This window comes from Moschus berezovskii, chromosome 9 (assembly GCF_049115385.1).
Source record: "Moschus berezovskii isolate FMDL1 chromosome 9, NW_MosBer_1.0, whole genome shotgun sequence".
NCBI lineage: Eukaryota > Metazoa > Chordata > Mammalia > Artiodactyla > Moschidae > Moschus > Moschus berezovskii.
The window spans coordinates 91,471,582-91,497,120 of NC_142468.1; the positions used below are offsets into that span (position 1 = coordinate 91,471,582).

General features: G+C 38.1%; 1 protein-coding gene across 11 annotated transcripts in view; it reads left to right on the plus strand.

Annotated features, from left to right (window-relative positions):
- The window catches only part of GLCE (glucuronic acid epimerase), a 108,773-nt gene that overhangs the window by 69,379 nt on the left and 13,855 nt on the right, over positions 1–25,539 (plus strand). For 3 of the 11 annotated variants that reach the window (XM_055435389.2, XM_055435390.2, XM_055435384.2), the window contains one exon: positions 5,692–5,757. The exons of 7 other annotated variants lie outside the window; for them this stretch is intronic. The gene's annotated coding sequence lies outside the window, so the exon portion shown is untranslated. Of the gene's footprint in view, positions 1–5,691; positions 5,758–9,195; positions 12,900–25,539 lie in introns of those variants that run through there. One more of the 11 variants, XM_055435387.2, reaches the window with a different exon arrangement.

Genomic DNA, 25,539 nt, shown 5'->3' on the forward strand with positions numbered 1-25,539 from the left:
AGCTTGGGAGAAAAAGAAGAAAAAGACAGCGCCAGTAAGCTGTGGGGCAATATCAAGCAGTTTAATATAAGTATAACAAGTTTCAGAAGGAGATGGGGAGACAGACTATTTCAAGAAATGATGGACAAACATTTACCAAGTTTGATTTAAAAAACTGTAAAGCTAATGATTGCAGGAGTTCACAAATCTCTAAACAGAAGAACCAGGCACAAAAATTGCTGAAACGAATGACAAAAATCTTGAAAATATTCTTAAAAACAGCGAAGGTGGGGTAGGGGGTAGGACTCATCTTAAATGACAGACAAGCAAATATTTAAAACTTACTGCAAACTGCTTGTCAGAAACTAAACATGCCAGAAGTGGCATCTTAAAGTACTGGAATTAAAAATTTTAAAAACAAAATCTGCCCCACTCAATCTAGAACTCTGTATCTGGCAAAAAAGATCTCCTGAAAATTAAGGCAAAATAAAGACTTTCAGGTATAAACAAAGCTTAGAGAATTTGTCACAAACATACCTGCAATGTCAGAAATGTTAAAAATAGTTCTTTAGGTAGAAAGAAAATGATACCAGATGGAAATTTACAACTTTGAAAAGAAATGAGCAGCACTATGAAAAGTAAACATGTAGGTGGATATAAAAGCCTTTTCTCCTTCATTAAAGAATTTTTTTCCTAAAGATAATTGTTTAAATCAAGAAGAATAATATATTGTGGTACTTTCAACATAAGTAGAAGAAAAAAGAGGTATAGCTGATAAGTTAGTGGTAGAGGAAATAAAATCATTAAAAAAAATGCTCAGAAACTGGCAGGTAAAAAATAAAAAGAGAAGAAAGTAAAGGTTAGACAAATAAATATCAAGATAGAGATTTAAATCCAACCATATAATCACATTAAATGTAAATGGTATAAACATTCCAATTAAAAGTGATAGTACAATTATATTTAAAGCAAAGAAGACTCAATTACGTACTACCTACAAGAAACCTAGTTTGAAAGATACAAGTTAAAAGTAAACAGGTGAGAAAATATACACTATATATGCACCAATCAAAAGAAAACTGCATAACACCAAGCAGAATGGCAGATTAAGAAGACCCCAGGCTCACCTCTTCTCATTGACACATCAAAACTGCAACTATTTACAGAACAACTACTGATAAGAAAGACTGAAATCTACTAGAAAAAATCTTCTTCAACTAAAGGTGAGAAGGAACTACAATGAGACAGATAGAGGTGTGAAATTGCAGTACAGTTAAGACTTATACTCCCAGTTGAGTGACTGAGAAATAGAATAATTGCAATTGAAGAAGTTCTCCCCAAGGAAAGAGTGATCTGAGCCCCATGTTGGACTCCCCAGGCCTACAGTCCTAGGCCAGGAAGATAAACCCAGAGAACATTTGACTTTGAAGGCCAGTGGGGCTTACTTTTCAGGAGACCCAGAGGGCTGTGGAAAATAGAGACTCCACTCTTGAAGTGTGTACACAAAAATTTCACACTCTCCCAGACCCAGGGCAGAAATAATTTGAAAGCAGCTTGAGTCAGACGTGCATGCTGATCTTAGAGTGCTTCCCACAGAGGCTGGAGGCAGCTGGAGCTCACCCTGGGGACACCCGTGTGCTAGTGATCACCATTTTGAAATCCTCTCTTTAGCTTATTAGGCCCAGGACCTAGCCCTGTCCCTGCTCACCAGCCTGTAGGTACCAGTATGGGAATGCCTCCCAGGGAAAGGGCCAGAGAACATATTTTAAGACATAATAACTGAAAATTTCTCTAACCTGGGAAAGAGACATCCAGATCTAGGAAGTACAGAACTGATCCAAAGAGGATCATGCCAAGACATAATTTAAATGATTAAAAATTATAGAGAATATTGAAAGCAGCAATGAAAAAGCAAGTTACATACAAGGGAACTCCTATAAGGCTATTGGCTGATTTTTCCGCAGAAACTCTGCAGACAAGAAGTGACACGATGTATTTGAAGTGATGAAAGGAAAAAAACCCTACAGTCAAGAATACTCTACCCAGAAAGACTTGCATTCGGATTTGACAACTCAAAAGTTTTACAGACAAAACAAAAACTAAAGGAGTCTAGCACAGCCAAACCAGCTTCACAAGAAATATTAAAGAGGTTCTCTAAGCAAAAAAGAAAAGGCCACAACCAGAAAGTTGAAAGGAAAAAGCTCATCAGTAAAGGCAAATACATGGTGAAGATAGTAAATAACCACACAGAAAGCTAGCAGGAACATTAAAAGACAAAAGTAGTAAATATCTATATAATTGTAGGGGGCGGGGAGTAAAAATGCAGAGTTGTCTAGATGCATTTGATTTTAAGAGGTCAGGAACTTAAAATAATCATAGATAGCTATAAATAATGGAGAAGGCAATGGCACCCCACTCCAGTACTTTTGCCTGGAAAATCCAATGGACAGAGGAGCCTGGTGGGCTGTAGTTCATGGAGTCACTACGAGTCAGACACGACTGAATTGACTTAGCAGCAGCAGCAGCTATAAATAAAGAGCCTGAAGGTGAAAGAGGAGAATAAAAAAGCTGGCTTAAAACTCAACATTCAAAAAACAAACATAATGGCATCCAGTCCCATCACTTCATGGCAAATCGATGGGGAAAAAATGGAAACAGTGACAGATTTTCTTGGGCTCCAAAATCACTGCATTTGTGACTGAAGCCAAGAAATTAAAAGACACTTGCTCCTTGGAAGGGAAGCTATGACAAACCTCGACAGTGTATTAAAAAGCAGAGCCATCACTTTGCCGACAAAGTCTGGCTAGTCAAGGCTATGGTTTTACCAGTAGTCATGTACAGATGTGAGAGTTAGACCATAAAGAAGGATAAGCACCAAAGAATTGATGCTTTTGAACTGTGGTGTTGGGGAACTCTTGAGAGTCCAATCAGAAGACATAGATTGGCTCAATGTGTTCAAAAACAAGGTCCAACAATATGCTGCCTCTAGGAGACTCATCTCAGTTCTAAATACAAACATAGGTTCATGGGGATGGAAGATGATACTCTAAATGGCAGGTAAAAGAAAGTGAACATAGGCATGGTCATATTAGATACAATAGACTTCAGGCCTTAAAAGGTAGCTGGAGACAGAGATGGGCATAATATAATGATAAAGGGAACAATCCACCAAGAAGACATCTAACATAGGAGCACCAAATCATGTAAAGCAATTAACAGACTCAAAGGGAGAAATTGACAGTAACACATTAGTAGGGGACTTTTTAACACCCCATTTATATCAACAGATAAATCATCCAGACAGAACATCAGTAAAGAAATACGGGCCTAAATGACACATTAACAAAATAGACGACAAAAATCATATGATTATTTCATAGATGCAGAGAAAACCATTTGACAGGATTCAATACCCTTTTTTGATATGTTATGCTTGTTAGCATTACCCATTTAGGATATATATGTATTTCATTTTTTCATATAAATCTTTGGATGAAGTAAAACAGGTTATTGTCTGAGTGATCAGAGGTTTTTTTTTTATTTGATGTCAGTTCAGTTCAGTCGCTCAGTCATGTCCAACTCTTTGCGACCCCATGAATCACAGCACGCCAGGCCTCCCTGTCCATCACCAATTCCCGGAGTTTACTCAAACTCATGTCCATTGAGTCGGTGATGCCATCCAGCCATCTCATTCTCTGTCTTCCCCTTCTCCTCCTGCCCCCAATCCCTCCCAGCATCAGAGTCTTTTCCAGTGAGTAAACTCTTTGAATGGGGTGGCCAAAGTATTAGAGCTTCATCTTCAGTATCAGTCCTTCCAATGAACACCCAGGACTGATCTCCCTTAGAATGGACTGGTTGGATCTCCTTGCAGTCCAAGGGACTCTCAAGAGTCTTCTCCAACACCACAGTTCAAAAGCATCAATTCTTCGGCGATCATCTTTCTTCACAGTCCAACTCCCACATCCATGCATGACCACGGGAAAAACCATAGCCTTGACTAGACGGACCTTTGTTGGCAAAGTAATGTCTCTGCTTTTTAATATGCTATCTAGGTTGGTCATAACTTTCCTTCCAAGGAGTAAGCGTCTTTTAATTTCATGGCTGCAATCAGCATCCACAGTGATTTTGGAGCCCAAAAAAATAAAGTCTGACACTGTTTCCCCATCTATTTCCCATGAAGTGATGGGATCAGATGCCATGATCTTTGTTTTCTGAATGTTGAGCTTCAAGCCAACTTTTTCACTCTCCTCTTTCACTTTTATCAAGAGGCTTTTTAGTTCCTCTTCACTTTCTGCCATAAGGGTGGTGTCACCTCCATATCTGAGGTTATTGATATTTCTCCCGGCAATCTTGATTCCAGCTTGTGTTTCTTCCAGCCCAGTGTTCCTCATGATGTACTCTGCATATAAGTTAAATAAGCAGGGTGACAATATACAACCTTGACGTACTCCTTTTCCTATTTGGAACCAGTCTGTTGTTCCATGTCCAGTTCTAATTGTTGCTTCCTGACCTGCATATAGATTTCTCAAGAGGCAGGTCAGGTGGTCTGGTATTCCCATCTCTTTCAGAATTTTCCACAGCTTATTGTGATCCACACAGTCAAAGGCTTTGGCATAGTCAATGAAGCAGAAATAGATGTTTTTCTGGAACTCTCTTGCTTTTTCCATGATCCAGCGCATGTTGGCAATTTGATCTCTGGTTCCTCTGCCTTTTCTAAAACCAGCTTGAACATCTGGAAGTTCACGGTTCACATATTGCTGAAGCCTGACTTGGAGAATTTTGAGCATGACTTTACTAGTGTGTGAGATGAGTGCAATTGTGCGGTAGTTTGAGCATTCTTTGGCATTGCCTTTCTTTGGGATTGGAATGAAAACTGACCTTTTCCAGTCCTGTGGCCACTGCTGAGTTTTCCAAATTGGCTGGCATATTGAGTGTAGCACTTTGACAGCATCATCTTTCAGGATTTGAAATAGCTCAACTGGAATTCCATCACTTGCACTAGCTTTGTTTGTAGTGATGCTTTCTAAGACCCACTTGACTTCACATTCCAGGATGTCTGGCTCTAGGTGAGTGATCACACCATCCTGATTATCTTGGTCGTGAAGATCTTTTTGTACAGTTCTGTGTATTCTTGTCACCTCTTCTTATGTAAAATAACATATTTCTAATTATTTAAGCTAGAGGAAAACTTTCTTTATGCAGATAGTGTATTGATGAAAGTGAAAGTATTAGTTGCTCAGTCGTGTCCGACTCTGTGATCCCATGGACTGTAGCCCATCAAGCTCCTCTGTCCATGGAATTCTCCAGGCAAGAATCTGGAGTGGTTGCCATTTCCTTCTCCAGGGGATCTTCCCAACCCAGGAATTAACCCGGGTCTCCTGCATTGCAGGCGGATTCTTTACTGTCTGAGCCACCAGGGAAGCCCATTATGTTTACTGGTCAAGACAATAGTATCAGTCAGGTAGAATGGTTGAGTATGGTCATTAGCAGCTATGGACTAACCCAGATGTAATATTATAGCCTAAATAACCGGTGTGATACTGCTAGGCAACAGCGCCTTGAATGAAATACATAATATTGTTATGTTTTCCCAGGAAAACAAATCTTGTCACTTCATATAATGGGGTTTGTGTAACTACATGAATCCTCTGTGTGTGTGTGTGTGCGCTTGTGTTTTGTGTACACTTACGTGCCCATTTTCCTTCCTCCTAGGTTTATTTGTAGTGAAAACAGAAATTTCTGATCATCTTATTCTGCCAGTTGTCTTAAAGATGTCAGGTACTTTTTTAAAAAAATTGAATCATTGCTGTCTAAATGTTTTTCACTGTTGCAGAGCTTGGGATCCTTTATACTTACCAAACTGGCTACTTCTCACAGGGAAAAAAAAGTAACTCCATGTTTAGGCTGGCAAAGTAGAATTTGAGGCGGGAATTATGTTCATAAAAATTTATTCAAGTGTATTCCAAGAATAGTTAGACTGTTATATGGAAAGAAAAAAAAAGTGCCAATATTGTACTAGGCACTTTGGAAGGGGAAAAAATCCATTCACATATGGTTTCTCTCCTTAAGGAGTTATTTTCTGATATAAATGCAACAATGAGGGCGTATAGGAAATTCATCCTGAAAGAGTTACACACTTAAGATTAGTCTGAAATCATAGACTATTTGAGAGAGTTTCTGTTTGAGTGGAGGATGTATTAATAGTATTTGGGGAGGAGCAGCGGAGAAAGCAATGGCAAGCCACTCCAGTACTCTTGCCTAGAAAATCCCATGGATGGAGGATCCTGGTGGGCTGCAGTCCATGGGGTCACTACGAGTTGGACATGACTGAGCCACTTCACTTTCGCTTTTCACCTTCACACATTGGAGAAGGAAATGGCAACCCACTCCAGTGTTCTTGCCTAGAGAATCCCAGGGACAGGGGAGCCTGGTGGGCTGCTGTCTATGGGCTCGCACAGAGTCGGACACGACTGAAGTGACTTAGCAGCAGCAGCAACAGGAAGGAATGAGGCAGAGAATATACAAATGAGTAACAGTTTCCTAATAATGTAAAGAAATCATTAATTTGGCGTTATTAAAGATTGTAGAATATCCATATTTAGGTATTTTAGGGTAATTTTCCTTCTAAGGCTGAAGGAAAGTATACTGACTTAGAATTTGATGAGTGATCTTAAGAAGTTGCTTACAGAAAAATGTTCAAGTTGGGCATATTTAACTTTAGGGTGCTCTATAAACTCTAGGAGTTTTAGTTTCTAAAGTACATGAAAAACATGTTAAAAAAAAAAAAAAACTCATTATGATCCCTCAGAATCTTGAAATGAACAAATTCCTATGACCTCTTTAGTTACTTCTTGTGATAAAGTGCAGAAAGAGAAATGAAAGTTTCATGGATTTTATGTTTATTTTTAGCTTATCGGTAAAGTCCCTTTGTTTGATTTTTGCATTCAAGCTGTAAATTTACACCAAGAAAGTGCTAGAAGACTTGAGTTTCCAGTCAAGAAATAGCCATCAGTAATTTGCTTGAGCCCCCCTCCCCTTCCCCAGGCAATATTAAAGAGGTGGAAAACATTGGTGCCATGTCTTCAAATTTAGTGTGTAATGTTAAGCTTCTTTTAAATTCACTCCGCTGCCTAGAGACAGAGTTTTAGCAATAGCAGAAAAGAATGATCTCTATTATTATTACAAATGTGCATCATAGAGAAGAGCTCAGTTTATAATGCAGATTCCTATTGGATCCTTTGGAGGCCATAGCTGCTTTGTTTTTGGCTTTAGAGTAAAGAGAAGATTTGTATATCATCTTAATTTCTTATTGTTTAGTCAATATTTGCTGTATTTTGAAGGAGCAGTTTTTTAAAAAATGTGTGTATGGGCATATGATGGGGCTTGTTGCAGGGACAAAGTATGTGTATGTGTTTGTGTATATATACATATATGTGAAATATACATGATACATACATATGTGCAGGGCAAGATTTTGATTTGGGAAGAAAAACAAGATATATGTTTGCCAAATGTTTGTAATTCAAGTTTCACCTTTGTAAATAATTCCATTGCTGAGATTGTTTATTTAAATGTCACTGAAAACTTCATTTCAACCCTTAGAAAATGTACAGAAATATATTTCTATACATTAAGAAATACGATTTGGGGATACATTTTATTTCTACTTCAGTCACCTTATTTATTTAGGTAAGTGGAATTTCTGTGTAATTTACATTCATCTCAAACTTTAAACCCACAAAATATCTATACCCTTTGCTTAGCACACAGAAAGGTCTTAAGTACAAGTTAAATGAAAGTTCCTACAATGTTGAAATTAATTTAATTTGGTAACCTTCCTATTTGTTTAGAAAATTGTACATCTTGGAAATCTTAGCTTAAATCTTATTTAATTCACATTTATTGCTGATAAAACTTATGTTCCTTACCAGTGTATCATTCTGTGGAAAAGCAGATTGTGTTTTTTTGATTGCTGTTCTTATCAACTTTTCTGAGATAATAAAAATTGCAGAAGCTTAGAAAAATGTGTTCATTTCAGGGGACGTTCATGCTTCTCTCTGTTTTGAGATTGCTTATTTGGGAAAATGTTAATATAGCATATAATAGATGTTTAATACATGTTGACTGAAAGACTGATATAGACAGATGAAAATTACTTTTTATTGACTTTAAAAAAGAGGTACCACTTCATACATAGACACTTTACTTTGTTTGCCTACTGTGTGGTAGGAACCAAATTGTGAGATTAATCTTACAACTACTTTATACAATAGAAGGTATTATTCCAGCTTTACAGATGAGAAAATTGAGATTTGGAAAGCTTACCTAACTTGTTCAACATTACCTATTTTTCCAGTATTCAAATTTAAGTCTATGAGACTCAAAATCTCAGAATTTTTCCAAAATAAGCTATCTTTTTGCTTATTTGACATATTTTATTAGTTTCTTTGGTGTTTTCGTAACATTTATTACCCCCAAAAGCCAGTGGCAATGCATTTATTCTTGATTAATTTTATATGTTGTTTGAAAAGTCAGATTTATTGAGGTATACTTTATATACAGTAAAATGCACCCCTTTCAAAGTGTACAGTTAGATGAGTTTTGACAGATGTCAGTTCAGTCACTCAGTTGTGCCTGACTCTTTGTGACCCCATGGACTGCAGCACACCCGGCTTCCCTGTCCATTACCAACTCCCATAGCTTGCTCAAACTCATGTCCATCAAGTCAGCAATGCCATCCAACCATCTCATCCTTTGTCATCCCCTTCTCCACCTGCCTTCAATCTTTTCCAACATCACCTTTGTTGGCAAAGTGATGTCTCTGCTTTTAAATACACTATCATAGCTTTCCTTCCAAGGAGCAAGTGTCTTTTAATTTCATGGCTGCAGTCACCATCCACAGTGATTTTGGAGGCCAACAGAAGAAAATCTGTCACTGCTTCCACTGTTTCCCCTTTTATTGCCATGAAGTGATGGGACCAGATGCCATGATATTAATTTTCTGAATGCTGAGTTCTTTTCACTCTCCTCTTTCACCTTTATCAAGAGGCTCTTTAGTTCCTTTTCACTTCCTGCCATTAGAGTAGTGTCATCTGTGTATCTGAGATTATTGATATTTCTCTTGGCAATCTTGATTCCAGCTTGTGATTCATCCAGCCTGGCATTTCACATGATGTACTCTGCATAGAAGCTAAATAAACAAGGTAACAATATGCAGCCTTGACATACTGCTTTCCCAATTTGGAACCAGTCCATTTTTCCATGTCCAGTTCTAACTGTTGCTTCTTGACCTGCTTATAGATTTCTCAGGAGGCAGGTAAGGTGCTCTGGTATTCTCAGTCTCTTGAAGAATTTTCCAGTTTGTCATGATCCACACAGTCAAAGGCTTTAGTGTAATCAATGAAGCAGAAGTAAAAATGTTTTTCTGAAATTTCCTTGCTTTCTCTATCATCCAACGAATGTTGGCAATCTGACTTCTAGTTCCTCTGCTTTTTCTAAATCCAGCTTTGTACATCTGAAGTTCTCGGTTCACCTACTGCTGAAGCCTAGGATGAAAGATTTTTAGCATAACCTTACTAGCATGCAAAATGAGCCTAATTGTATGATAGTTTGAACATTCTTTGATATTGTCTTTGGGATTGAAATGAAAACTGACCTTTTTCAGTCCTGTGGCCACTGCTGAGTTTTCCAAAGTGCTGACATACTGAGTGCAGCACTTTAACAGCACCATCTTTTAGGATTTGAAATAGCTCAACTGGAATTCCATCACCTCTACTAACTTTGTTTGTGGTAATGCTGCCTAAGGCCCACTTGACTTCACATTCCAGGATGTCTGACTCTAGGTGAGCGACCACACCATCATGGTAATCCAGGTTATTGTGATCTTTTTTACATTGTTCTTCTGTGTATTCTTGCTACCTCTTAATCTCTTCTGCTTCTTTTGGGTTGCTGTTGTTTCTTTTCTTTATCATGCCCATCTTTGCATGAAATGTTCTTTTGATATCTCCAATTTTTTTGAAGAGATCTTTAGTCTTTCCCATTCTGTTGTTTTCCTTTATTTCTTTGCATTGTTCATTAAAATGGCCTTATCTCTCCTTGAACTTCCTTGGTAGCTCAGCTGGTAGCGAATTTGCCTGCAATGTGGGAGACCTGGGTTCAACACCTGGGTTGAGAAGATCCCCTGGAGAAGGGAACAGCTACCCACTCCAGTATTCTGGCCTGGAGAATTCCATGGACTGTATAGTCCATGGGGTTGTAAAGAGTCAGACACGACTGAGCAGCTTTCACTTTTCATCTCTCCTTGCTATTCTCTAGAACTCTGCATTCAGCTGAGTATATCTTTCCCTTTCTCCCTTGCCTTTTGCTTGCCTTCTGTTTGTAAAGCCTCCTCAGACAATCTTGCCTTCTTGGATCAGAGCCTTGTCGTGGTGAAGGGGCTTGCATTACTTGATATTATGCACATTTAGATTATAAACCCTCTCCAATCCACTATAATGTAAGTTCCACAAGGTTTGAGATTTTGTTTCTCTTGGTCATTGCTAAATCCCCAGTGCCTCAAAATGTGCATGGTTCAAGCAGGCATTCAATAAATATGTATTGAATGAATACTGTTAAGCATACAATTTTAAAAAATAACAGACATCTGAAATAGACAGTTTTGCTTTTTTTTCCCCTTCATTTTTGGGTATTCTGAAATCATAATCCAAATAAAAATGAACATAACTGATACAACAGAATATGGATTCTGATGCTGAATATTGGCCAACTCTGTTTAAAAACGGATTTATAATTTAATTACTGTTGTTAGTAATGTTCCATCTGTTTACTGCTTGAGAGACCAAGATTTAAATTACACAAATGTTTAAGTATTCTGTGATAGCTCTAATTCAAAGGAGAACTGCTTAATACTTTTGATGGTCAGGACTCTTCCAATAATGCAAACACACAATATTCCCTGGCAACTACTCAAAATAAAGGACAACTTGAAACAGTAATTCTGCTAGTCCATTAAAAAAAATAACAAAGTTAAAATAATCTTTGATACAAGTGGCTCACAGTGCTTCAAGTAAGATTATATTCCTAGACAAACATCTCAAAGAAATTGAGCAGGGAGTTTATACTATATTATACTATTCACATTTTACAGATGAAGAGACTAAGGTATATTAGCCCATAAGAGGTTCACTAAAACAGAGGACAGGGACAAAGCCAACATTGGTTTATGTTGCTTCAAAACAGATTTGTTGAGTAAGCAACTGAACAGATAAATTTGAGCTTTGATGTTATGGGTAATTTTCATTCCAAGAGTAATTACAAATAATCTATGTCCAAGATTATATGTTCTTACCAGAAATTAAACTAAGTAGAAAAAAAGTTTTTTTTTTTTCTATTCTGGGTTTTTCTTTGTTTCTCTTTTCTTACCAACCTCCCTCTCCCTCCCCACTCCCCATGGATAATAAGAAGACAATTGTGAAATAAAAATTTTTTAATCTGAAGATTTCTAATTTTTTATTCCCGAACTCCTTATACTAATGCTAATTACTCTTCTTACAAATACTGCTGCTGTGGAGTTTTTAGGACACCAGTACATCATTTTTCAATGCCTCAAATTATGATGAAACTGTTGTTAAGCTCCATTTTTATCTCTGGAGAAAGGTTTCACTTCAACAAGCTATCTCAGAATATCATAATAATTATTAGCAGAAATGAAGCATCGTAGTGATTTTATAAGATGTTGCTAGATTTGTAGGGCCAATGGGAGCCATATTTTCAAGAGCTTAATTGTCCTAACCCACCTGCAGACCGGGTAGCTTTACTGTGCTACCGGTGTGTCATATACAAGCACATGTGTGCTCAATTGCTCAGTCATGTCCGATTCTTTGCAACCTCATAGACGTTAGCTGTCTGTTGAATTTTTCAGGCAAGAATACTGGAGTGGGTTGCTATTTCCTACTCCAGGGGATCCTCCAGATCCAAGGATGGAACCCATGTCTCTTATGTCTCCTGCATCAGCAGGTGATTATTTACCACTGGCGCCACCTGGGAAACCTACATAAATATTCATAATTATGACTTTATATTCTTTTCTAATAGTAACATGGCATGTAATTATACTGCTGGATTTGAAGAAAATTCAAAAGTTACAAGTAACTTCATTCAGAAATGCTAATATATTTTTAAAATAACTGGGTAACTTTTCCTAAAATTGTACTTTACCTATGTTAACTATCGATTCAGGGACATAATCCAGCTTTATTTACAATAAGATCTGTTAATGTCAAAGCTTAATTCACAATCTGGTAACCTGTTATAATTTAGAATATCTCCTCGGAAAGGGTACTATTCAGTTTCTGAAATAAAATATATGTCTGCTCAAAGATACCCTGTGAATATCAGAGCACAGTTTGGAGTTCAGATCTCAAGTGAACCATCAAATAATCACATGAGCTAGGTGAATTACTTAATATCATAAAGCCTCAGTTTTATCATATGTAAAGACCTATCATATGTATGAAGATCTACAAGACCTTTTAGAACTAACACCCCAAAAAGATGTCCTTTTCATTACAGGGGACTGGAATGCAAAAGCAGGAAGCCAAGAAACACTTGGAGTAGCAGGCAAATTTGGCCTTGGAGTGCAGAATGAAGTGGGGCAAAGGCTAAGAGAGTTTTGCCAAGAGAATGCACTGGTCATAGCAAACACCTTCTTCCAGCAACACGAGAAGACGCTACACATGGGCATCACCAGATGGCCAACACCGAAATCAGATTGATTATATTCTTTGCAGCCAAAGATGGAGAAGCTCTATACAGTCAGCAAAAACAAGACCAGGAGCTGACTGTAGCTCAGATCATGAACTCCTTATTGCCAAATTCAGACTTAAATAGAAGAAAGTGGGGAAAACCACTAGACCATTCAGGTATGACCTAAATCAAATCCCGTATGACTATACAGTGGAAGGGAGAAATAGATTTAAGGGACTAGATCTGACAGAGTGACTGATGAACTGTGGACGGAGGTTTGTGACATTGTACAGGAGACAGGGATCAAGACCATCTCCATGGAAAAGAAATGCAAAAAAGCAAAATGTCTGTCTGAGGAGGCCTTACAAATAGCTGAGAAAAGAAGAGAAGCGAAAAGCAAAGGAGAAAAGGAAAGATATACCTGTTTGAATGCGGAGTTCCAAAGAATAGCAAGGAGAGATAAGAAAGCCTTCCTCACCTATCAGTGCAAAGAAACAGAGGTAAACAATAGAATGGGAAAGACTAGAGATCTCATCAAGAAAATTAGAGATACCAAGGGAACATTTCATGCAAAGATGGGCTCAATAAAGGACAGAAATGGTACAGACCTAACAGAAGAAGAAGATATAAAGAAGAGGTGGCAAGAATACACAGAAGATCTGTACAAAAAAGATCTTCACAACCCAGATAATCATGATGGTGTGATCACTCACACTCACCTAAAGCCAGACATCCTGGTATATGAAGTCAAGTGGGCCTTAGGAAGCATCACTATGAACAAAGCTGGTAGAGGTGATGGACTTCCAGTTGAGATATTTCAAATCCTAAAAGATGATGCTGTGAAAGTGCTGCACTCAATATGTCAACAAATTAGGAAAACTCAGCAGTGGCCACAGGACTGGAAAAGGTCAGTTTTCATTCCAATCCCAAAGAAAGACAATGCCAAAGAATGCTCAAACTATAGCACAGTTGCACTCATCTCACACACTAGTAAAGTCATGCTCAAATTTCTCCAAGCCAGGCTTCAGCAATACGTGAACCGTGAACTTCCAGATGTTCAAGCTGGTTTTAGAAAAGGCAGAGGAACCAGCGATCAAATTGCCAACATCTGTTGGATCATGGAAAAAGCAAGAGAGTTCCAGAAAAACATCTGTTTCTGCTTTATTGACTATGCCAAAGTCTTTGACTGTGTGGATCACAATAAACTGTGGAAAATTCTGAAAGAGATGAGAATACCAGACCACGTGACCTGCCTCTTGAGAAACTTGTATGCAGGTCAGGAAGCAACAGTTAGAACTGGACATAGAACAACAGACTGGTTCCAAATAGGAAAAGGAGTACATCAAGGCTGTATATTGTCACACTGCTTATTTAACTTCTATGCAGAGTACATCTTGAGAAACGCTGGGCTGGAAGAACCAAAAGCTGGAATCAAGATTGCCGGGAGAAATATCAATAACCTCAGATATGAAAATGACACCACCCTTATGGAAGAAAGTGAAGAAAAACTAAAGAGCCTCTTGATGAAAGTGAAAGAGGAGAGTGAAAAAGTTGGCTTAAAGCTCAACACACAGAAAAATAAGATCATGGTATCCACTCCCATCACTTCATGGGAAATAGATGGGGAAACAGTGGAAACAGTGTCAGACTTTATTTTTTTGGGCTCCAAAATCACTGCAGATGCTGATTGCAGCCATGAAATTAAAAGACGCTTACTCCTTGGAAGGAAAGTTATGACCAGCCTAGATAGCACGTTAAAAAGCAGAGACATTACTTTGCCAACCAAGGTCCTTCTAGTCAAAGCTATGGTTTTTCCCGTGGTCATGTATGGATGTGAGAGTTGGACTGTGAAGAAAGCTGATCGCCGAAGAATTGATGCTTTTGAACTGTGGTGTTGGAGAAGACTCTTGAGAGTCCCTTGGACTGCAAGGAGATCCAACCAGTCCATTCTAAGGGAGATCAGTCCTGGGTGTTCATTGGAAGGACTGATGCTGAAGCTGAAACTGCAATACTTTGGCCACCTCATGCGAAGAGTTGACTCACTGGAAAAGACTCTGATGCTGGGAGGGATTGGGGGCAGGAGGAGAAGGGGACGACAGAGAATGAGATGGCTGGATGGCATCACCGACTCTGTGGACATGAGTTTGAGTGAACTCCGGGAGTTGGTGATGGACAGGGAGGCCTGGCATGCTGTGATTCATGGGGTCGCAAAGAGTCAGACACGACTGAGCGACTGAACTGAACTGAAGTGACTGAACAACAAAATAGTTTCTGAGAGCTTTCTTGATTTCTTCTATGACAAGGTATCCCAGGGTCATCATGTACACTTCCCACCAAAGATCCAAAACAACCATTCTTCAAAGAGTTCTAGTTGCTTTCAGTGGGAATATCTAGGTTATTTCTAATAGAAATTCCTTGACATTTCTGTATCTCAGGTGTATGAATGTGCCTTTTCCATGTTTAAATGCTAGTGTACTATTTTAAGGTATCTCAGTGGTGACCTGAGGTAAGTCAGATGCCTGTATCCAGACTGATATCTGAATCAGTATGGATTAGGTTGTGCTGCTAGTAACAGACACCAGAAATAAACCCTTATATGTTCCACCTCTTGGTATTTTCTACTCATGTAAAAGAGAACCATAATTAGGCAGTCTAGATCTAATATACAGCTACATAAGCAAGGACCCATGCACTTTATATCTTTCTAAATGAACACGTCTCTCAGTAGGATGTCTTATCCATGTTCACTGTAGTAGATACTTCAAAAATATAAAATATTAAAATGGAGTGTGCCTTATTCCGTCACACTGAAGGTCTGTGTCTGGTCACAGTGTTTATGGTCACATACATTTTCGAACTAATCTTATGGCAATCTAGTCTTCCTATAGTCCAGAGTTTGTGCTGAAAATGATTATCAGTACTATTGAGGAGGTCAACCCTCCTACGTTCATCTGTCTCAAACCTTCAGGAGACATTTTTAGATTAACAACAACAAATCACATTTGAGTGATAAAGGAAGTTGTTCTTTTTTGAGGGTATAGGGGAAAGATTACCGGGAAAGGAATTATTTAAAGAGTAGATTTACCTAGTGGCTCAGATGGTAAAGAATCTGCCTGCAATGTGGGAGACCTGGGTCCGATCCCTGGGTTGGGAAGATCCCCTGGAGGAAGAAATGGCAACCCACTCCAGTATTCTTGTCTGGAGAATCCCCATGAACAGAGGGGCCTGGTGGGCTACAATCCATGGGTTTGAAAGAACTGCACATGACTGAACGACTAAGCACATACAGGTACTGTACATACTTTCAGTTACTGGAATCAAACTCTATAAAGAAGTTCTTGTTACCACTAGCATATACTTGAGGAAACAGTAGTTTTTAACTCTGCAGAAGAAAAATTGTCAGCAAGCACATAATGGGATTTAAACCTAGATTTACCTGGCTTCTAAGCATAGGTTCTTTATGTCAGACTACAGCAGTATATTATCTGACTCCAAATCACTATTTATTTTCTCACCAACTAGATAAGAGCAGAATTACTTGCCCTTGGTTTGTGCCGACATTTTAAACTTCTGGCTTTATGCAGCAGCTTCTGAAACCAAAATTTGTTTCTGAAAAGAGCTTCTAAATGTATACAGCTTAATTCTCTCTAGCAGTAATATAAAGAATTCTGAAAGCAGTAATTTAAAGAACTAGGATAGGAATGTTTTTTAAAGAGCAAAGAGCAGCTTTGTATCCGGAAAAACTGAACAGCTATAGCGTAGCTATAATGTCCTTTGAAATACTGTACAGTACTTAACTAAAAAAGCTCTCTGCATCTTCTAAGCAAGTGTCAAATGAAGCATGTGCTATGTAAATAAATCAGTTTGGGAAGGAATACCAGGCTTCTCCAGCTGTATAAGATTTCTACCCTCATTAGGAAAGCCAAGAGAAAGAAAACCTAATGATGTGTTTACTCTGCATGGTTCATGCATAGGAGGACTTTACAGGACAAATTGGTAGAACTATCCTAAGAAGTTCTACAGAATAGAGTCGCTGATAATAAGTTTTTATCAAGTTTGGTGTAATCCTGCAAAACGAATGACAGAAGGGGAAATATTCATCAACTTGCTTACTTACAGTAATTTTAAACAACCATAAGGCAGAAAGATAGAGTCTTGGCCATGAAGAAGAAGTTGTATGTGGAAGAAATTAGCAGCCAAGCTGGTTTTCAAACGTGAGTAATTGGGCTGACTGTGATACAGAAGTAGTAGAATGCAGTTTTGAGCTACTGCACAAAGCAATGCAGTAAGAATCACATTGGGAAAAATGGTTGAGAGAATGTGCTAACAGGAATCATGTGAGAATGATCTGTCAGGTTGTGAGACTATACTGTGAAATTCGATCAAATATTTGCTAGTCAACTTAGTGTTTTTCTAATGTTTATGATAAAAAGAAGAATGAATGTTCCAGCCCTTTGCCAGTATATAATCTTTTGCAATTAAAAAATAAACATGGTAAGGTTAGCCCCCATGTTTTAGATTTCTCTTAAGAGATAGCAGAATAGGTGGACAGGAGACAAGGAAAGAGGGACTGTTACAAAAAGTGAAGGAGAACATATGCAAATAACAAAGCCCTACTGTATAGGGCAGGGCTTCCCTGGTGGCTCAATGGTAAAGAATTTGCCTGCCAGTGTAGAAGATTTGGGTTCAATCCCTGGGTTGGGAAGATCTCCTGGAGAAGAAATGGCAACCCACTCCAGTATTCTTGCCCAGGAAATTCAATGGACAGAGGAGCCTGGTAGGCTGCAGCCCATGGGATTGCACAAGAGTCAGACACAACTTAGTGACTAAGCAACAACTGTGTAGCACAGGTAACTATATTCAGTATCCTGTAGTAAACCATAAAGAAAAATAATATATACATATATATAACTGAATCACCATGCTGTACACCAGAAACACAACATGGTAAATCAACTATATTTCAATTTAAAAGAGGGGGAGGGGGAGAGGAAGCAAGAGAGAAGCAGTTTTGAGTCTTATTAATGGAATCACATTTAAGAGTATTATCTCAATTTTCCAGAAAAAAACTGATATGGAGTCAATTGTTGACTCAACCATTGCCCATTGCTTCACTTCTGTGAATCTTGGTTAACTCACCAGTAAAATAGGACTAGCACTGTTTAGGTCATAGGTACCTCATAGGGTGGTCTTTAGGACTAAATGAGAGATGAATATTCTTAAAAATGTGGAAATATTACTTCTGTCTTTCTTAATGCAGAGAATGTTACTAATTTGTTCAAAGTCACAATGTGTCTGAAGTCTAATAAAAGGTAGAGTTGGAAATTGAAACCAGATTAAATGACTAGAACTCAATTTCTAAATTCTTAGTCCAGTGTTTGCCATTATACTACATTTTCTATATACTCTACTAAGTATTATTTATTGTTTTACTACTACAGCATGCTAAATTAAATAAAAAGTATGTCCCAAATGCCATATAGTAAATACCTTCCAAATTATCATTGAAAACAGTCAACAAGTTTCTTCATCTCTAATTTCTAATAGAGGGTTCATATTTTAGATTATTTAGGACTAAGGAATCCATGAATTAGTCACTCAACAGAATGCCAGGTTCTCAAGATAATGCCATATTAACCCAAATACTCTAAAACTAAACAGGTTATAAACATGAATGTTTTTAGCAGTTTATTCATAATAATCCCAAACTGGAAATAAACTAAATGCTTATCATCTGGTGACTGGGTAAATAACTGTGGTTCATCTATACAATGGAATACAACTCGGCAATAAACTGATGCCTGATATCACCAACAACATGGATGACCCTTAAAGCATTTTTCTAAGAGCAAGAAGCCAGACACAAAAGGCCACTTAATATGATTTCATTTATATGACATTCTGGAAAAAGAAAAATTTTAGGGATAAAAGATCAGTAGTGGCAGAAAGGGAATGACTATAAAGGGGCATGAGGCACTTTTGGGGGGTAAAGGAAGTATTTTAGATTCTGATTATTATATATACATGAAGATTGCTGGGAGGAATATCAATAACCTCAGATGACACCACCCTTATGACAAAAAGTGAAGAGGAACTAAAGAAACTCTTGATGAAAGTGAAAGAGGAGAGTGAAAAAGCTGGATTAAAACTCAACATTCAAAAACCTAAGATCATGGCATCCAGTCCCTCACTTCATGGCAAATGGATGGGGAAACAGTTTCCCATGGAAACTGAGAGACTTTATTTTCTTGGGCTCCAGAGTCAATGCAGATGGTGACTGTAGCCATGAAATTTTAAAAAAGCTTGCTCTTTGGAAGAAAAGTTATGATCAACCTAGACAGAATATTAGAAAGCAGAGATGTTTCTTTGCCGACAAAGGTCTGTCTAGTCAAAGCTATGGTTTTTCCAGTAGTCATGTATAATATGAGAGTTGGACCATAAAGAAAGCTGAGTGCCAAAGAATTGATGCTTTTGAACTGTGGTGTTGGAGAAGACTCTGAGAGTCCCTGGGACTGCAAGGAGATCCAACCAGTCAATCCTAAAGGAAATCCACCATAAATATTCATTGAAAGGACTGATGCTGAAGCTGAAGCTCCAATACTTTGACTACCTGATGCAAAGATCTGACTCATTTGAAAAGACCCTGATGCTGGCAAAGATTTAGGGCAAGAAGAGAAGGGGATGACAGAGGATGAGATGGTTGGATAGCATCACCAGCTCAGTGGATATGAATCTGAACAACTCTGGGATATAGTGAAGGACAGGGGAGCCTGGCATGCTGCAGTCTATGGTGTTGTGAAGAGTCGGACATGATTTAGTGATTGAACAACAACAGCAACAAAAATATCAAGTAATGATAAATTCTATGAAGAAAAATCAGGAACCTAGAGAAGATGGGGTGAGAACTCCTACTTAGGATAAGGTGGTCAGAAAGAGTCTTTCTAATAAAGTAACTCTTAAGCAGTGACCTGAAGAAGAAGGGAGCAAGCCAGGTGGATATCTCGGGAAACAAGTTTCCAAGCAGAGGAGATGGCAAATGGAAACACCTGATTCCGAGCATGCTTGACTGTCAGTGTACCCACTTTCCTTCATACTTAAAATGTTACAGTGTTTCATAGCACATTCTTTATAACTTTTCTTTTTTTACAGTTGGTGTGTTATTGCATTATTGTGTTCATGCCTATGTTTCCTACCAACCTGGCCTTTAGGGACAGGAATTGTGCCTTACCTGCCACATGTTAGCTGCTGAATAGGTACTGATTGAACCAGTTTGATTATTGAGCAACTGCTATTCCTTCTGTTTACTTGGTACCAAAGGATTGAAAGTGTTGAAAGTGTTAGTCACTCAGTTGTGTCTGACTCTTCTGTGACCCTATGGACTGTAGCCCGCCAGGTTCATCTGTCCATAGAATTCTCCAGGCAAGAATACTGGAGTGGGTTGCCATTTCCTTCTGCAGGGAATCTTCCTGACCTAGGGACTGAACCCAGATCTCCTGCATTGCAGGCAGATTCTTCACTGTCTGAGCCACCAGGGAAGACCAAAGGATTACAAGAGTATTAGTTGTTAGATATGTAAATAAATAAGAGAAAATAATGGGCAGGCAAGCTTTGGTCTACATTATTCAGAGGAAAGAAAAAGCTGATAATTTCTGTCACTGAACTCCTTTACAAATTTATTTAAAGGTTGTTCTTAACTGAAATATGATCTTCACAATTTAAAAACTCATGGTGATATCCAGTTTTCATGTTTACTAAATTTCTTGAAATATTCAACTAGGAAAATGAATTTGAAAAGTAAGTATCAGGAAAATTTCTTTGAATTGCAAATCATTTTGGAAGAGAACTGTTTGCTCTCCCAAAGGAGAAGCTTAGAAACTTAGTTTCTAAGTTTTATTTTGCTTTACTTAATTTTTAACGGTTTCAGCGAATAAGTTACTACAGTTTCTTTTTGATGTTTACTGAATGTTATTTCCTATTTTAGATCTCTGAAGTTACTAAATTTTATTGTATTGTGTCTCTAATGAAATAAATATTTAAGATCAGCAGTACATAAGCTTTCATGGTTTTTTAATTTATTTACTTTTTTCCCCTTTAACTTGAAAGGTTACTCTAATTCCTGGATGTAGCGAAGGCTTTAAAATGAGTAGGAAGCTTATCACTACTCAGCAGAAAACCCTGGTTTTAGCTTTTAAAGTTACTATCACTTATACTTGGAGAAGGCAAAGGCAAGCCACTCCAGTACTCTTGCCTAGAAAATCCCATGGACGGAGGAGCCTGGTGGGCTGCAGTCCATGGGGTCGCTATAAGTCAGACATGACTGAGCGACTTCACTTTCACTTTTCACTTTCACACATCGGAGAAGGAAATGGCAACCCACTCCAGTGTTCTTGCCTGGAGAATCCCAGGGACGGGGGAGCCTGGTGGGCTGCCGTCTATGGGGTCACACAGAGTTGGACACGACTGAAGTGACTTAGCAGCAGCATCACTTATACTTAGCAAAATGTCAATGAAGTCTACTTTTATAATCTGAGAAACATAATAAAATTTTTGCACTTACCTTTAGATAAGCCTGTTTGGTAGTTAGTGCTGCATGTGAATACTCAAGAGTTTTCTTTCTCTCCATCCTCCCCTCCAAAAAATGTCAGTGTCTGTTTTGAAAACAAAATATTTTAACTCAAAATTTACGTTTAATATTTTAACAAAAGTGACTTTGATCTTCTTAATTTTCTATTATATGGTTTTAAAAAAACAGTAAATATATTCATGGAAAATTGTAAAATCGTACTATATGTGCTATTTCGTAACATCATCTTTTCTTCTTACCTAGGCCATAGTCAAATTTCCCAGCTTCAGACCAAGTTTCACATGTGGTTGTTATAGTCCTTAAGTCTCTTTTTTAAAAAATCTAACCCAATTTCCTTTTTCTTTTCATGCCATTAATTTATTGAGGGGATGGAGCCAATTCACCTGCAGGATGTTTCATTTTCTAGATGTAGTGGTTGCATCTGCATTTAACTTGTTCCTCTGTCCCTTGTATTTTCTGTTAACTCAAAGTTTAATCATAGGGCTTAAGAGATCCAAGTTAAACATTTTTATCTGGGATATGCAACAGGCTATGTATTTTTTAACTTATCAAGAGGCACAATATCTGGATGGGTCATCATTAATGAGACTGAATTTGACTACTGACTTAGGGTGATGACTGATCCCTTCATTGTAGAGTTTCACCTTTTTCTCCTTGTGACTAGGAAATAATGTACTTGGTGTTACTTTGCACACAGTATGAATCATTAAGTCCCTATCAAACATATGCCTGGGTATAATACTTGCCTAAATTAATAATTGCATGAGGAATCATATATGCTAATTTTCTGATTTTGATTTTTTTCTTCCACATTATTAGCCATACATTTTCTGTAAAATGGAATTTTTTATCATCTGGGACTATTGGTTTGTTCTCCTGCAAAGACTCGATAAATAAATTCTTTCACTTAGTTACATATTTTTATCAAACGATGACATAAATATCTTTTCTGGCTTTCTCCTTTTCTGAATGTTATGAGTCAGATAACATTTATTGATTCACCATTTCAGTCAATGTCAGTCATAATTCTCACAACTTTGACTTAATGGGGAAGGGGGACCTTTCAGAATGATTTCTCTGAGAAGCCTTGATTGTTTTTATTTTTTTTTCCTAATTGCTTAAAAATCTGGATGTAAAAGTTATTGAAAGTTTTTAATTTTGTTTTTTCTTTATTTTTCCATCATGTGCCTCATCATAATGGTAGCCTGCTAGTTCCATAAGCAGGTCTTTTGGGTCATTGAGGAAGAGTGCATCTCAAAGGACAAAAGCTTTATATTTCTGTTTAAACTGGTCTAAATGTTAGGTATAGCTGACAGATAATTCAGAAGTTGCCACATAAATGTTTTTAATGGAGGGTTCTTTTTTTTTTTTTTTTAGGAAACATCACCTATTATTATCAGTTTGCCCATGCTGCTATATAAGGAAATCCTCAGTTTATAAATACATGACTTATGAAGATTTGCTTGTTCCACATTTTTTTTTTTTTTGGCATTCAACATGTTTTCTCATTGTAAATGCAGATGATAAAATATATTATTGGATTCTGGTTCTTACAGTCTGTGTACGATTTCCAAGTTGGATCGAGCCCATATCTTTGCTTCCCTTCCCTCCTGTTGCCCCACTGAAATAAAATAGATAGAAATAAGAAATGAAGTCAATAATAAGAAATGAAGTCAATAACAAGAAATGGGAAGATTCCCAAAGAATGATAATTGAACATATTTCTGGATTTCTTTTTGACTACTAGAATACACAGCTCTACCCTCCTTCTCCTTATCTCTCATCCCTGCACTTGAACTGCACATAGCTGGCATGTATGCATGCTAAGGTGCTTCAGTCATGTCCTACTCTTTGTGACCCTATGGACCTTAGCCCACCAGACTCCTCTCTCCATGAGATTCTCCAGGCAAGAATACTGGAATGCATTGTCATACCCTCCTCTGGGAGATCTTCCCAACCTAGGGATTGAGCCCACATCTTGCCAGGCTTTCTTTAGAGAAATTGGGAAAAGCTAAGGCTTCTAGAGTACAAGTTATGTCCCCAGAACAAAAGAAAAAGTCATCTTCATTCTGGCACTTAGAGGGCCTGCTGGGTCCCCACCCACACACCCTAAAGGAACAGTACCACTCAGCCTGTACCTAGCCCACACAGAGCTCCTCTCTGGAGAGAAGTCTAGCTAGAAATCAGACCATCTTCACAATAACAGAGGAAATCTGTGTTGACTCATGAGTCATTCAAGCCTAAAGATGAGTGAGTAACCAAAGATCACAAGCATGTCAGGAAAGCGAATACTGCAAAAGAGACTAAAATAACCAGGAAAATTACCACTAAAGAAAATAGAGATATCAGAGAAACTTACGAGAACAGAACTCTGACATACTCAGAGCTGCAAAAGGATACTACATCTGTTGAATAAGAATAAGAGAATGTAAGGCTTCAGATTGAAAGAGGACACCATTCTGAAATAGTGAATTAAATATCACACTGTAACACATTTTTGTAAAACTGAAGAAGTCCTAGGGTAAACAAGATCCAGAGGGAAGTTATGCACAAAATGACATGTATCAGACTGAAATCAGACCTCTCATCAGTAGCTGGTAATGCTTTAAGAAAGTAAAATATTGCCTTCAGCATTTAGAAAGAAAATCGTATGCAACCCAAGGATTCTGTATCCTGCCAAACTATTAATCAAAGGTGAGAGCAGAATTAAGTTGCTTTCAGACATGCAAGGGCTCAGGGTTTACCTCCTCTTGGAATTAAAAGAAGTGAGTGAATTACACATTCATCATCAGCTTTCCTGAAAAACAGAAAATCATTATGTAGTTTTTCATTAAACCTTTTCTTTTAACAGTTTGATTTTTTAAAAATCTCATTGCTGCCAGAAGGGTTTATTGAGAGGAAAAGGGGAAAGAAGGATTACAACCATAAAATGAGTAGTTGTAGATTTACACCATGAAATAAATTAGAGCTACTATAGCAAACAGCAATAAGTCTACACTCTTTACTTTCAGTATACTGAGATATTCCATATGTTGCACATAAAACTAACCTATAGTTCTCCATATTTCCCAATGACCCCAGCAACAAGCAAGCCAGTACTACTATATACAGTCACAACTGGTTGGTATACCACAAGACCGGTAGGGGCAACAGCATCATCATCTTCTCCCATCATGACTGGAATGACATGATCTGGCTTATATTTAAATGCATCGTTCTGAGTGCTATGTTGACAGTAGACTTTGGGGCAGAATGGTAGATCAAGGGTAAAAAGCAGGGAGAGCAGTTTAGACATCATTACAGTGTGCTCAGTCACTTGGTTGTGTCCAACTCTTTGTGACCCCATGGACTGTAGTTTGCCAGGCTCTGCTGTCCATGGATTCTTCCAGGCAAGAATACTGGAGTGGGTTGCCATTTCTTACTCCAGGGGATCTTCCTGACCCAAGGATCAAACCCGTGTCTCCCGCATTGGCAGGTAGATTCTTAACCACTGCAACAGCTGGGAAGCTCCCATCATTGCAGTGTTCTAAGTGAAAGATCGCAGTGGCTCTGCTATGGTGTTAACCGTGGAGTTGGTGAAAATGATTCGAATCTGGATATAATTTAAAGGTAGGGCCAACAGGATTTCCCGACTGGTTGGATTTGGGGTGAACAAAAAAGGACTCAGTATTTCTGGTCTGACCAGTAAAACAACAGGTTGAGGGGAAAGCTTAGGGAATAAATTTTGAATGTTATGTTTCAGAAATCCATCTGACCTCCAAATAAAGATGTCAGTTACTTGAATTGGCACATACACACGTATGCCTGCAGTTCTGAAGAAAGATCTGGCCTGGAGATAGAATTTGGGGGAAAGTCAACATATAAATTGTATTTAACGCCATGTGATTCATGGGTGAGATCACCTGGGAGTGAATAGAGATAAAGAAGAGGTCTGAGGACTTGAACCCTAAGACATTTCAACATTAAGATTCAGGGAGATGAGAAGGAATGATCGAAGATGACCAGGAGGAGCATCTAGTGGGGTATAAGGAGAACCAAGAAAGAACGGTGCCCTGGAAGTCAGGAAAGAAAGTATTTCAGAAAGGAAAGAGCCATTTACTGTTTTATGCTCCTGAGAGGTAACACAGAATGAGCATTGCTGGATTTGGCGCCATAGATGTCAGTATTTACCTCGACAAGACCTATTATATTTTTCCAAACAGCTACTCAGTTAGGACAAAAGCATGTATTAA